Source organism: Rhineura floridana, chromosome 5 (genome assembly GCF_030035675.1).
Source record: "Rhineura floridana isolate rRhiFlo1 chromosome 5, rRhiFlo1.hap2, whole genome shotgun sequence".
Classification (NCBI taxonomy): Eukaryota; Metazoa; Chordata; class Lepidosauria; order Squamata; family Rhineuridae; genus Rhineura; species Rhineura floridana.
The window spans coordinates 39,716,394-39,731,700 of record NC_084484.1 but is presented as its reverse complement, the minus strand read 5'-3'; positions in this window follow the sequence as shown (position 1 = coordinate 39,731,700).

The window sequence follows — 15,307 nt, the reverse complement described above, 5'->3', positions numbered from 1 at the left end:
CAGTGCCTCCAATACCCATCTCACCAAGTTGGCCCAGAAGGATACCATGGTCAATGGTATCAAAAGCTGCTGAGAGATCAAGTAAGAATAATAGGGTCACACTCCCACTGTCCTTCTCCCGGTAAAGGTCATCCATCAGGGCGACCAAGGCTGATTCAGTCCCATAACAAGGCCTAAACCCAGACTGGGATGGGTCAAGATAATCTGTTTCATCCAAGAGTACTTGCAATTGCTGTGCCAGAACCCTCTTTATCATTTTCCCTAAAAAGGGGATATTTGCAACCAGTCGGTAGTTGTCACAAACCAATGAGTCCAGGGTGGGCTTTTTCAGGAGTGGTCAGATCACCACCTCTTTCAAGGTAGCTAGAACCACTCCCTCCTGCAATGATGCGTTGACCACACTCTGGATCCAATCAGTCAGACCCCCTCGACAAGCTTTAATAAGCCAAGAAGGGCAAGGGTCGAGAGGACACGTTGCTGGCCGCATCATCGCAAGGACCTTGTCCACGTCATCAGTCCACATCAACTGAAACCGTGCCCAAGAAGTTGCAGCAGATGTTGTACTGGACACCTGACTGGGGAGTACAGTAGATGTGGATGGGGCATCAAGACTGCTACGGAGGCAAGCAACTTTACCCTCAAAGTGCCTTGCAAACAATTCACAGTGGGCCTCCGAAGGGTCTAAAACTCCATTTCCTGGAGTTGATGTCAACAGACCCCTGACAATACGGAAAAGCTCCACCGGTCGGCTACTTGAGGTTGCGATGGAGGCAGAGAAATGGGCCTTCTTCGCTGCCCTCACTGCCACACAGTAGGCATGGATATGATGTTTTACTCATGACCGATCAGCCTCACAGCACTTCTTTCACCACTTGCGCTCGGAGGCAACTAATGTAGTTGTTTACCTTAAAAAAATTAATTTTATAATCACAAAATCTTCAGACTCATTTAGCAAAATAATATCTGGCATTTTATGGTGCATGATACCACAAACTCATATCTGAAGGGGGGAAAGGCACATAAAGTTACACTGGGAGAATACATTGGTCAGGAATGTCAGTGTGTGTGAGTGTGTGGTCCTTTTTGCCCTTTAAGCAGTAATGAATTCCAGCTTGAGAGTCAGTGAATAGTCTAATAGCCACATTGAAAGACATTCTAAAACTGACAGCTGACAGTATTTCTCAAAGCTCCATTCCTCCTGAAAACCCAGACTGAGTTGCCAGTCTTATGGAAAGTCAATCTGTTCCAGCCACTGCATGATTTAAAAATTCATTTCATTGAATATCACGGGAACCTATTCCTCTCTGTTGGACAAATAGGTAGCACAGTAAAACTGGCAGTGTCTATATTTTTTGGTAGTTTTTGACAGTTAAACAAGGCTGTTAAGCATCAGTTCAATTACTTGAAATCTTCAGAAACTTATTCAAAAAGAAGTCATTCTTGCCCCTGTCACAAGCACATGCCATCATGCGCCCTAAAATTCAAGAAGAATGGAAAGATAAGGATGGCTAAACAGGGCAAAATAAAGAAGGTATGGGAAACAATATCTTTTTTTAAAAAAAAATGAATATTTTTCCTTAGTCATTATACTAATCAACAGTCTGCCCAAGCATTGTAGTTCATGGGAATCTGGTGACTGCTGTTAGTAAGAATAATCAAACAGCATTCTGCCCAGCCCTGAAAAGAATCAGGTCCTCTTGAGCAGTGCCTCAAGCATCAGTCTCCCTCTCCCAAAGGGTTATCTCTCCTAAGATAAATATGCCAGGCATAATGACATACCTCCCTCTTTACTGAGCATCATTGATTGGCAATCAGAGAAGTCCCATTTTGTCATTAAAAATAATCTATAAAAATCAGAGTCAAGATGATCAGAAACTGATTAATCAGAAGGCTGAATGTTGGAAGATTCAGGGCAAGCAAGAGAATGTCCACCACATAGCTGAAGTATGGAATTTGCTCCCACAAGCTGTAGTGATGGCCACCAACTTGCATGGCTTTAAGAAAGGATCAGACAAATTAAATACAAACAGAAATGATTAAGTTTGCCTATTTTTGTCAAACAAGTAATGGCCTTCATTTATTAAATTGGTATCTAGTTTGTCCGTATTTCCTTCATCATCCTCAAAAAGGCATCTGTGTTGGTCATATGCGTATTTATTTAAATTAATTAATGAATCAATCTGTTAAAACTAAAGGGTTAGTGTGGGAATTGTTAGGCAGCACTGGGGAGAACAATTGGGCTACGTTGATCACCCATTGCAACATGGCAAGGAAGAAGGTGCTTGCAAATGAAGTTTAACCTGGTGTCAAAATGATAATAGTACTTGTAAGGCCATTCCAGAAATGGGATACCACCATAGATAATTACACACATCTGTTTCTATCACTTAACAAGCTAAGTCAGAAACAATACATTGTGGAAAGCTCTGCAAATGGCCTTTGCTTTATGACGTATCCCCATGTCTCCATAATGCAAAGTACCAACTATCATGCCTTTTGGGCACCTGTTGTGGAGAATTTCTGCAACAGGGCTGTCACTTCTAGGAGCCATCTGACATGGGAACAGAAACTCTCAGTTGTCAACAATACACATTGTGGCTGCAATTAATCTTAACCAGAAGTGGCTGACATGTGACCTTCCAGATGTTATTGGACTCCAACTCTCATCATCCCCAGCCAGCATGCCCGATGATCAGAGATGGTGCGAGTCCTAGTCCAGCAACATTTGGAGAGCCACAGGTTCCCCATCCCTGATCAAAGACTTAAAAAAAGGGGGAAAAACAGCTTTTCTCTAGTGGGTTAAATCATCATGCAGCCTGTTTTAGGGATGGCTGAAATTCATTGTCAGTTGCTGGTCAGCACCACAATCTATCCCATTTTACATTAATGTGCAATCTTTTTTTAAAAAACAAAACAAAACAAAATCTGTGTTCAACAATAATACAGTAGTATAAATAATGCAGTCATCTTAATTAAGAAACTAAAAAACTACTAAAGGTAAAGGTGTCCCCGTGCTTGTAGTGCGAGTCGTTTCCGACTCTTAGGGTGACGTCTTGTGACGTTTACTCGGCAGACCGTATATATGGGGTGGGATTGCCAGTTCCTTCCCCGACCTTTCTTTACCCCCCAGCATATGCCGGGTACTCATTTTACCAACCATGGATGGATGGAAGGCTGAGTGGACCTCGACCCTTTTTACCGGAGATTTGACTTCTTCCTTCCATTGGAATCGAACTCCGGTCGTGAGCAGAGCTTCGGCTGCATTACCGCTGCTTACCACTCTGCGCCACACTAGTGAACCTTTATTCATGCATTATCTTAGAACCTCCAGCTAGTATATGAATGTTGTTTTCATTTCTACAAAATCTCCTCCCCCCTTTTTTAATTGTTTAAGGCTCCAAAGATAATTATAAATACAGATAAAATTATAAAGAAAACAAGGAGTGAGAAAAAGGAAAGAATGGAAGAAAAAGAGATAAGAACGAAGAAAATAGAAAGTCAAAAATTAAAATCAGAAAACAAGAATAAAACAAAGAGATATTCACATTGTTCCAACATAACACATAGCTGAACTGCATCCCTACCTCTTAATGTATCTCTTAAATACATTTCCCTAAACATATTGTTATGGGATTGAGGGATGAGATAGATGATTTCTTAGTGTCCCCTTAAAATCTGTGATCTTGTTTCTGAAGTTGGGATATGCAATCTGCATATCCAAAGGGAGCTATTGGAACTCTTTTCAGGGGAGAGACTCTCCCCCATACATATCCTGGAGCCCAAGAGAGGCTTGTGTTTTTAGTTTAGTCTGAGGAAAGGATGGGAACTGCAGAAAGACAGAGAAGCTTATATGTTCTCTGTACTCCAAAGGGCAATGAGCAAGATCTGATAGACTGATAATACTTTGAACCCCTCCATCTTAAGCTCAGGTTTCGAAAGAAAAACCATATATCCTATAAGACACCATTGTCTCCGCTGACCTTCTTTCCATGGAAACCAAACGCTGGGTAAGCGCAGGAATCCCTGGAAGTCTCACACTGCTCAGAGATTGGGGTGGTGAGCAACAATATTTATCTCAAAATGCCCATTTCTAAGCATATCTTTCTCAAACTGCACATTTCCAAATAACATCTCTCAAAATATGTATTTTAGTTGCCCTGCTATAAGATAAATAGTTGTCTCTTAGCTAGTGTATAGACTGGGAGACAAACATATCACTTTGTTCTGGAATTCACATAGATCATATTCCTCAAGCAACTCTGGTCTCTTTTCAGCAGTTTTCACATAAACATTGCAATGTGCACTTAGGCTTTTAGGCTAAGATTTTAAACAGACTTACTTGGACATAAATTATATTGATGTCAATGGGATTCATTCATAGCATAAATATATAGAATGTCAGGATTAGTAGGATTAAAATACAAACCAGTCCAGCACTCCCTCCATAATAAGGCCAAACTATAACAAAATCCAACACATTCAACATAGTACTGGGTAGCAGAAGGCTGTTTACTGGGATTCCATTACTTTAGAGTAGCGGAGAAAGGTGTAGAGAAGCACTGCTGTTGTGGAAAATTAGTGATGGTGCTGAAGTTCAACACTGGGTTCTTTGCAGCTTTTTTCAAAGTTTAGGCACAGTTCAAACTGGCTTGTCACAGCCCCCCTTGCTGCTATTCCTTCCCCATCCAAATGTACCAGGCAATTGTGGCAGAAAGAGCTCTCAGTAGGACCCTACATGCTGCCTTGAGCATGCACATGGGAACCATGGGAAGTGTACATTCCATTGTTCCTACAGTCACTAGTGGAGACACCAGGAGCCATAGAAACTACATCTACCATGATTTGCAGTGGTCTTAGACACTTCTGATGGGGAATTTTGTAGTTCGTTGGACTGGGGGTCCTTCAGTAAAATTGAAGAACACAGGTTTGCAGCAAAAAAGGTAAGCCTTTATTGGATGACAAGCATATGCTTGGTCAGTCTCCTTCATAGTGAGTGGAGAACTGCACCCTGGCACTGGTTGCCTGGGTTTTTTATACATTTCAGAACAAAGACTTTAGCATCTACCAATCAGGAGGTTACACATCAGTATGACACAGTATGACATAGGCATTACAGTATTGCAAAAGGCATTGCACAGGTATTGCTCTTTCTGCCTCATGTTCTAGTGAATTTGGCAATGTTCAGTACTTCACATAAAAGTACATTTTCACCATGAGCTGAGTACTCCAGCTAATGACCTAAGCAATTTAGGTAAGCATTTTAGCTTCTGCAATTTTCCTACATTTTGAAGAGTTAGTTTCTATGCAGTGTTATCTTGTTTAGAGTACGTGTTGTTCCAAACAAACCAGCACAGTCAAGGAAGACAGCTCTAAGAAGAAAAAGGGTTCTGGCTGGCTACTAAACTTATTAAATGTTAAACTAAACTATTGAAATGTTATAAACGTTTATAAACCTTTATAGCTTTATAAAAGAATATATTTGCTTATTGTTTGTATATAATAATTTCTCCATCACTTCCATGTGAACAATGCACACAGATCCAGGGCTCATGGGATCAAGAACCATGGGAAATGTAATCCCACCATGAAGTCAGGAAATGGAATCCCATTAAGTAATGAAGCCTTAGCAGAGGCATCAGGAGCCATGGGTATTACATTTCCCATGGTAACTAATGCCTGGGATGCTGCTACACATGATGACCATAGGGATGTATATAATATAATGAAAATCCCATTGTAAGCCCTCCCTCCTGTCAGTAAGTTTTGATTTCATTTCAAGCACTCAGTGAATGCTCAACCAATTAGTTTGTTTTGCCTCAACCCAGTGCTGGATTCAGGAACAAGCCAAGTAAGCCGTGGTTTAGAACCTCACATGTTGGTGATAACTAAGTTTTATTATAATTGAAATTGCTTTGGCTTAAATAATCTTTCATAAAAAAGCCACCACCAAAATTCTGAACCCTGACCTCCCCATCCCAATCTACACCAAATCCCATCAAATCCCCTTCCAGGGCTGTTGGACTACTTTGCAGCATCTGCAGGTTGCCTAGCATCACCTCAGATCTCGAGAGGAGACAAAGGAAACTAGCCTACTAACACATTCTAAAGTCCCATTCCACACCAGGCATCATTTCTGCTAATCCCCTCCTTGCCACTTTCCCACCCTTTTCCTCTTTATTTTTTTATGGTATGGGGCCCCTGAATCTTGACATGGTTTAGACCCTCAGCATATCTTAATCCGGTCCTGCCTGATTTTTTTTTATGCTCTAATCTGGACTGTGCAAAAGAGATCGAGCCCCTTCAAGCTGAGCGCAGGGATCCTTTGATTCCCTACCTTAGAGTACATAGGGCCATGAGTGTATGTGTGTGGGAAAGAGAGAGAGAGAGAGCATGAGTGAATGATCCAGATGCTTTCACATTAGCAATTTATCCTTTTAACTTTTGGCTACAAACACAAAAATAAACAGAGACACAATGCTGCTGTGAAAAAGTGTTTGTAATCAGAAAATGTAAGACTTGATTGCACAGCATTACTGAGATTTTAATAACAAACCTCCATGGAGTGTCTTTGCTTTTGGTCATGAAAGATTAATTGCAAGGAGAAGGTGCAAATATTTAATGACACAGAAGGAGTGCAGGCTAAACCAGCATTTTGGAGTGCAAGCCCTCTGTTCTTGTCCTGTAGCATAGCAACAAAGCAGAATTCAGGTAGGCTCATAAGAAACTCATGCCCAGCAGAGGGTGGTGTTGAACTACTGCTTAACATAGCTGCTGATGAAATTGTAATAAACAACATAAAACTACCTTTTCTTTTCTTTTTGCACATTGTAATTAAAATCTACCAGTCTTCAAAGAGACTCAGTGGCAGGTTATGCTTTTGAAAAGACAACACGCATACCTTCTTTTTCTTAACCTTAATCTCATAACTTGGTATTATACTCTGCCAAAACAGCACTCTTTCTCCACCTTTTTGGCTTCTTCCCCTTGTTCTAACCTGCAACAAACAGAATACGTTACCTCAAACCTGAGAAACAATTCCATGGTACACGAGGGAGAGAATCTGTGAAATTAGATATAGATTTATAGAGCCTCCAGGCTTACAATATCTATAGAAAACTATAGACTAAAGTGCAAAACCCTCACAAAATCAATGCGTAAAACCAGCAGAAGTAATGTGGGATTACAAGTGGAGCTCCCTACCAGCTAGACTTGGCCAGGATTTTACCCACTTGACTGATTGTTGGAACTGAAGGATTGAAATGCATATGAAAATTGAAATGTTACTACTCATTTTACAAAAGGTTGTCCTAAACAATACTGTGCTCAGGGATGATTCACATATTCATGTTGACCTCTGTGTGAGATGTAAACACTTCCAGTCTTGGATCTCTGATAGCTCAATTATCACTTGATTGCACAGTCAATAAGTGATAAATTATACAGCAACGAGAGTGGCTGTATACTATAGCCAGCATGGATTTTCCACATTCCACAATGTTAAATTGAAAATACCCCCATGCCATTCTGCTGTTTCCCATAAGCACATTTGAAAATAAAACCTTACAAGATCTATAGTCCTGAATTCATAAACGTTTACTTAACAACCCTCTATGTTTTCATGGCAATACACAAACCACTCAGAGAAAATCAAGAGTTCAAAGAGTAAAACAAAAGAAAAAAATCCAGACCCCTGTTGGACTTTTTTTGTCAGTGGTCTTGTAATTTGTTGAGATTAATTAAAAATCAGCCATGTTCACAGAGTACCTGTAATCCTATTTCTGACCTTGCCCCATACTCTGATCTTAATCTTCTGCAGTTTAAAAGTAAAAAAAAAATGCATGGCTGATTATTAATTAATTTAAGAAGTTTAGCATTGAAGTCTATTATAACGTTGGGGATACTCAGTAAGAACCAACTGTCAGTGTTCTAAAAGTCAGACTCACAGCTTTTTGGCTTGGCTAATCGGGGCCACACCCACACCAGATCTTTATTTCACTTTAGACCGTCATGGCTTCCCCCAAAGAATCCTGGGAAGTGTAGTTTGTGAAGGGTGCTGAGAGTTGTTAGGAGACTCCTATTCCCCTGACAGAGCTCCAGTGGCCAGAGTGGTTTAACAGGACTCAGCTCCTCTTCTGAGGCTGGTAGCTCTGTAGGGGGAATAGGGCCTCTCCTAGCAACTCTCAGCACTCTTCACTAACTACATTTCCCAGGATTCATTGGGGGAAGGCATAACTGTTTAAAGTGGAATAAATGTCTGGTGTGGTGTTGGGTTGGTCTTTCACAGTCCAATCTACTTCCTGTACAGCTTGGAAGAATTTAGTAACATGTGCCTTTTAGTGAATTTCTCTGCTTTTTAATCTGAGAGGCAGGAAAGGGGATCCTGTGCAATGGTTGAGAATGGATTGACCATTTGCATGCTTATTGAGTTCAGTGGGATTTACTCCCCTGAAATCATGCTTAGGATAGAGTAAACTAATCACAAGGGAGGCTGAGGGGAGAAGGAGGGAGGGCAGGGGGAGGGGAGGAGGAAGGGTAGAGTGGAGGAGGAGGGATGGAAGCAGGCAGGAGGGGGAGGGGGAGGAGGGCAGGTTTCATTATTTGCATGCTTATTGAGTTCAGTGGGATTTACTCCTGTGTAATGCTTAGGATAGTTGAAACTGACCTGAGGGAGGGGAAGTGGGAAAGAAGGGAAGTGTAGGGGTAGGAAGGGGGAGGGGAGGAGAATGGGTGGGTGGGCACTGGGTAGAGGAAAAGCCCCTTTCCTTTCCAAAAGGAAAAAACTGTTAACAGCATCATTATTTGGGGGTTCCCCCCACCTTTTTATTCTACAGTAGACATGTGTAGTCTACCACCCAAATTTAAAACAAAGCTATCCCAGGTCACACCCACACCAGACATTTATTCCACTTTACCAGACATGGCTTTCCCCAAAGAATCCTGGGAAATGTGGTTTGTGAAGGTTGCTGAGAGCTGTTAGGAGACGCCCTGTTCCCCTCACAGAGCTACAATCATCAGAAGAGGGGCTGACTGTTAAACCACTCTGGCCAGTGGAGCTCTGTCAGGGAGCAGGAGTCTCCTAACAACTCTTGGCACCCTTCACAAAACCACACTTCCCAGGATTCTTTGGGAGAAGTCATGACTATTTAAAGTGGAATAAATATCTGGCATGGATGTGGCCACCTGATTAGCCAAGCCAAACAGCTGCTAGTCTGATTTTTAGAACACTGACAATTGGTTCTTACTGAGCATGCCTGTGCTATCATAGGCTTCAACATTAAATTTTTTAAATTAATTAAACATCAGCCATGCATTTTTTTTTTAACTTTTAAACTACAGAAGTGAAGTTCAGAGTATGGGGCAAGGTCAGTAATAGGATTACAAGTACTCTGTGAACATGGCTGAGTTTTAATTAATTTCAACAAATTACAAGACCACTGACAGAAAAAAAAAGTCCAATGGGTCTGGATTTTCCCCCCTCTTCTTTTGGACTTTAAAATGACAATTCTCTCTGAGTGATTTGTGTATTGCCATGAAAACATAGAAGTTTGTCAAGCAAGCATTTCTGAGTTCAGGAATGTACTTCTGTAAGATTTTGTTTTGAAATGTGCTAATGGGAAGCAGCGGAATAGCATGGGGGGTATTTTCAATTAAACATGGTGGAATGTGAAAAATCCATGCTGGCTATAGAATATAGTTACTGTTATGGCCGAAGTTGACAATACTCCAGGAAATAATGCACAGATCCTATTGCTATTAGGATTATTTCATGATCAATTGATAATGAATGCAACTTTGTTCTTTTCACATATTTACCTCTTGTTTGCTTTGGAAATTTCTTAATGTTAATTATTATGTCAGCATCATTCAAGAACATAAATAGTTGCATGAATGGGAGCAGCATCATTGACTTGATTGGGACTATTCAGGCACAGAGTTTTGCTTGTTTGCAAGTCTGGGCTTTACCGATGTGAAATCAGTTGCAGAACAATGACCTTCCTAGTAATTAATATGCTGAATTGCAAACCTAGACACTATCATAAATGTATCATTGTGACCCAATTTGTGTCAAGTTCCCTTGAAAATATCTTATTAATTTTTTTCAGTGCTTCAAAAATATGGTTATGCAACATCTAATTAACCTAAAGTGATCCATTCAAAAGGTGAGAGAATGTTAAGGCAGATAATTGTATTTTCCTTGTGTAATCAGAAAGGCATAAAAATGTTGTTCTTTCTGGTAATTTAGTTTCCATATAACCAAACTTTCCTGTTTCTGTTTGCTCACAGATTGCTACAGCATTAATTTATCTAGGAAGATCAGGGTGGCAAATCCTGACTCCCTCTCATGACCTCAGGGTCAGACTACCCTTCCTCAGGGGATGAGACTGTGGAATTGAGAGAGAATCGTCCTTAGAGGCAACTGTAGAATCCCCACTGCTCTGGAAGTTCCTGTGCAAGAGTAACCCATTCTGCCAACATCTCTCCAACCTGAGGAGGTCACATCACTCTCCTCCAATTCTGAAGACTCCAGCCCAGGAAATTTAGCAGATCCATCGTTTCCTATGCACTGTGGGACTCAACAGCTGTTGAAATAGGCAAGTTATCTCTGTTATCTTTTTGGTGTCTTTTGAAGACTTTCTTCTTTCAACAAGCCTTTTAAGTTGAGCCCTGTCCCAGTCTGCATCTGTGTTGGAATTGCTTTTTAATATATATATTAAAACCCTCTTTAAAAGATGTTTTAAAAGCTTTTAAAAATGTTTTAAAGTTGTTATTCTTTTGGTGTATTTTAGTTTATATTTTTATGATGTTTTGATGTGTTTTTAGCACTTCTGTTTGCCACCCTGGGCTCCTGCTGGGAGGAAGGGCAGGATATAAATCAAATAATAAATAAATAATTTGTTTATTTAGTTAGTTAATTTGTATCCTGCCCTTCCTCCCAGCAGGAGCCCAGGGCAGCAAACAAAGCACCAAAAAACTTTAAAACATCATAAAAGCAGATCTCAAAATACATTAAAACAAAACAGCATTAAAAACATTTAAAAAACAACCTTAAAAAGGGTTAAAAAACAGACCCCCCTCGGCAAGCTTTAATAAGCCAAGAAGGGCAAGGGCTGAGAGGACACGTTGCTGGCCGCATCATCGCAAGCACCTTGTCCACGTCATCAGGGCGCATCAACTGAAACCGTTCCCAAGAAGTTGCAGCAGACGTTGCACTGGACACCTCATTGGGGACTACAGTAGATGTGGATGGGGCATCAAGACTGCTACGGAGGCAAGCAACTTTACCCTCAAAGTGCCTTGCAAACAATTCACAGTGGGCCTCCAAAGGGTCTAAGACTCCATTTCCTGGAGTTGATGTCAACAGACCCCTGACAATACGGAAAAGCTCCACCGGTCGGCTGTTCCACAGTGTGACGATGGCTTCAACAGGGTCACCTGCTCTATCTACTGGGAACTCCCCCAGGGCATTCAGGAATCCAGTGGATTCCATTAGGCTCCGGGGGCGGACCATCTTAATCTAAATAAACTAAGGAGGCCTGTCTCACCATATGTGTAGCTAACCACCCAGAATGAGCTTCAGCTCTGTTTAAGTCTCAGGGTAGAATTACTTCCATATGGAGCTACCCATCCTAAACTGCCCTGCCCACTGTGCTTTATCTTGGTTTACTAGAATGTTGACTTGCCGTACCTTGCTTGACTCTAAATTCTTGCCATAACCCCCCTGGTTTATTATTATTATTATTATTATTAATCAATTCTGTTTATCCACCTATCCATACTACTGGGTTGGAAGTAATGAAAGTCTAGATTTGCTACACTGTGAGAGATTGTGATGGAATGCTGTGACAGCAGCTTCTTGAGGCTCCTTAGTCCACATGGTCAACTCATAAGAGTCACTGAGATTGCTGCCACCTTAAAATGTAGTATGGATGAAAAATAGTTCGTGCAAACATTATGGGGTGTGGCCATATTGAGTTTTTGTCATGCATATGGATGTTACTAGCCCTGACATCTTAGAAGGGAAGCTATGCTGAGTTCAGGGTTTAATGAGTCCTGACATACCCTCATTCTGAATAATTTAGAGTGTTTCCTAACCTTGGGCCCCCAGATGTTGTTGGACTACAACTCCCATTAGCCTCAGACAGCATGGCCAATGGTCAGGAATTATGGAAACCGTAGTCCAGCAACATCTGGGGACCCAAGGTTGGGAAAGGCTGATTTAGAGGTTGTGTCAAGAAACTGGGGGCCAATGGTTCAAATATGTCCTTGCCTTGACAAATTTATGTATGTATTTATTATTTAGTCTCCTGCCCTTCAAGTAGATAATCAGAATGGGTTTCAACAAAATATTAAAACACTATAAAAATAACTAATAAGCGCAAAAAGTAAATCTATTAAAAGCTTGAAAATAAGATCAAAATAATCATAGTATAAAATGAGCAGCAAAAATATTAAACCATGGCAATTTTTCAAAAACAGCTTCACCTTCAGAGTTATGAATTCAGAGCGGGAATAAGGCAAACATTTCTTGAGAGAACATTCCAAAGCCAGGGCACAACCATTGAAAAGGCCATCTCCTCAGTGACCACTTGCTGTGTTTCAGATGACGGGAATCCAGAAGAGGGCCTCTGATAGTGATCTCATAGTATGGATAGACTCATGTGGAGACAGCCAAATTCAGGAGGCCATCAAAGGTCCATTAATGGGTTTTCTGTCCTCCTCACCTGTTGAGCGTAGGATTCACTCCTCTGGACAGCAGGGTGCTGCTTGGCAAGTAACTTCCCCCCACCCCCAGGAAAGGCTCTTGTGAAGTAGCAACCTGGAGTATTAACTAACCCCCCATACTCTCACTCGATGCAATGTGTGTGGGGGCGGAAGAGATGCTGCTACTTTGCTTCTCCTTCGTTCTGCTGTTGTGCTGTGCTAAGGTAATCTGTGGTTTGGCTTAGTGTGTTTTCCAACTCTAGGCTTGTGGTTTAGCTCTTTCCAGACTAACCATAGTTTGTCCTATAGTTTAGAGCTTGTAGCTTGTCTGGGAGAGCTAAACCATAAGCCCAGGTTCAGATGACATGCTAAGCCAATTCATGGCTTAGTTTAGTGCAGCACAGCAGCAGGACGACTGGAGAGGAGCAAAGCTGTCATTATTTCTTCTCTGACATATCACGCTAACCCATAGTTTAGCTTAGCAAGATGTGCAAAGCAGGTGAGTGTCTGCCAGAAAACCACTTGCCAACTTTTTCTGTATGTCTTCCCTATCACCATGCAATGAATTAGTACTTGGGCTTCCTGTAGCAATTGTGAAGAGTGATTTCACTATTTCTATCTCTTAATGGAGAATGATGTGCATAATCATTTGGAATCAAATTAGATTTTAATTAGTTTGCATATGAGCTTCAAAACAAAATCCTACCATTTTGTGTAATATCCTTTAGACTTGCATATATTAAATATCTAGTAGCAAGAACAATCAAAGGCCAGATCTTGAAAGCGATAGCTGTGCTTTTGCTATGTAGCATCTAAATTAATCGTAGGGGTAGAAAGGCACAAGGAATCATTAAAAACTGCAGTGTGATGTGTATAGTCTCTGTACTGACTTTCTAAGATGCTAAAAATATAGACCTCCACAGAGTCTCTTCCTTTATTGCCAGCAATCAAATTTGCAGTCCGTCATTTTGTACAGCTTTTGCAGACTTTCAGTTTCAAAATTACATTTTCTTTTAGAGAAACAAACTGGTATGCTTATTGCCCAAATATCCCTGATCTAAGCCATGTTTGTATCTGCAACAGCCCTTTATAGCTTTCATTTGCCAGGTGCTTGTCTTGAGATTATAGCACATTCAATGCTTCTGGTTTCATCTGCAGATACTGAAATTTTAATTTATTTATAAACATTTCCTGAGTCTTGTACAAAATTGCCATTACCATTTTGTTCACACCATGCCCCTGAAATGTTGCATCAATATATACAGATTCACTGTTTGGAATTTTAAAAATGAACTAGTTCTAATCTGGCCTTTTACAAAACAAGTTCATATCAAGTTCATCCACATGAACTCTTTAGTGCATAAAAAGTTCATTCTCTGCATTTTTCCCCAGCATTCAAAATGTTATGTATAAAGCCCTGTTCAGCTTGGGACCAGGATACCTGAAAGCTCATCTTACCCCTTATACCCAGTAGATCACTGCAGTCTGCCAGTGAGGGCTTCCTCAAATACCATCTTACCAGGAGGTCTATTCCATACAACCTAGGAAGTGGATCTTTAGTCTTTGGCACCTACCCTTTGGCATTCCTTCGCCTTAAATATTAGACAGGTACCATTCTGATGACAAGACTTGCGTACACAAGCAGGTGTAGGTGACCTTCCCAGATTACCTCCCAAATGCTATATTTACGGTCTATGTGGGAACTTGTATACTGAAGCCCATTCCCTATGCAGATCATTGTGTATAGAGAGGACATATCCAGATTTGAACTAGCTGTCACCTTCAAGGCCCATGAGAACTGTGGGCTCTCATAAGGGCAACATTCCATCTATGTTGGGTTACTCTACTATCTACACAAGCAGAAGCTTAGCAGGCACATAGCTGCTGACCCATCTGAGGGAGGGGTCAGGCAGACTATATCTAGTAGTTTGTCACACAGACAGGGAGGAAGGAGACACACGGGGGGAGAAGACACAGCTGTGGAAGAGACCAGGGAGACATTGCCCTGCACAGCCACAACTCTACCCAGGCTGAGAACCACAGTGATGGAGGGTCCTGCCAAGAGAGATAGAATGGCAACCAGCTGCACCCAGAGGATCTCCTAAATGCTGCTGCCAAGGAACCATGAGATTTTATCTTTATTTCTATGTGTATGCTCAGCAAAAGGCACAACTGGACTACCTACCTCTTGGTGTTTTAATGGCCTAATTGGGGTTCATGAATTCACTGCCTCTTAAGCACTGAATTTGCAGTGACTCTGACCCAGGGCTACAACCCTGTGGAATTACAGCCATTTCTGTTGTCTTTCTGGCACTTACTGAAGACTTTCTTCTATCAACAAGACTTTTAAGTAGAGACCTTATCCCAGTCTGCATCTGTGCTGGAATTGCTTTTCAACATTTTTTAAAAAAGATTTTGTAAGGAGGTTTATAATTTTTTATAGTTTTTTGTTACTTATTTGCTGCCCTGGGCTCCTTCTGGAAGGAAGGGTGGGATAGAAATTTAATAAATAAATAAATAAAATTACATAAATAAATAAATAAATAAAATCAAAGCAAAAATAATGGAAACAAAGACAGAAAGACATTTCAGTTTAGCAGGATGC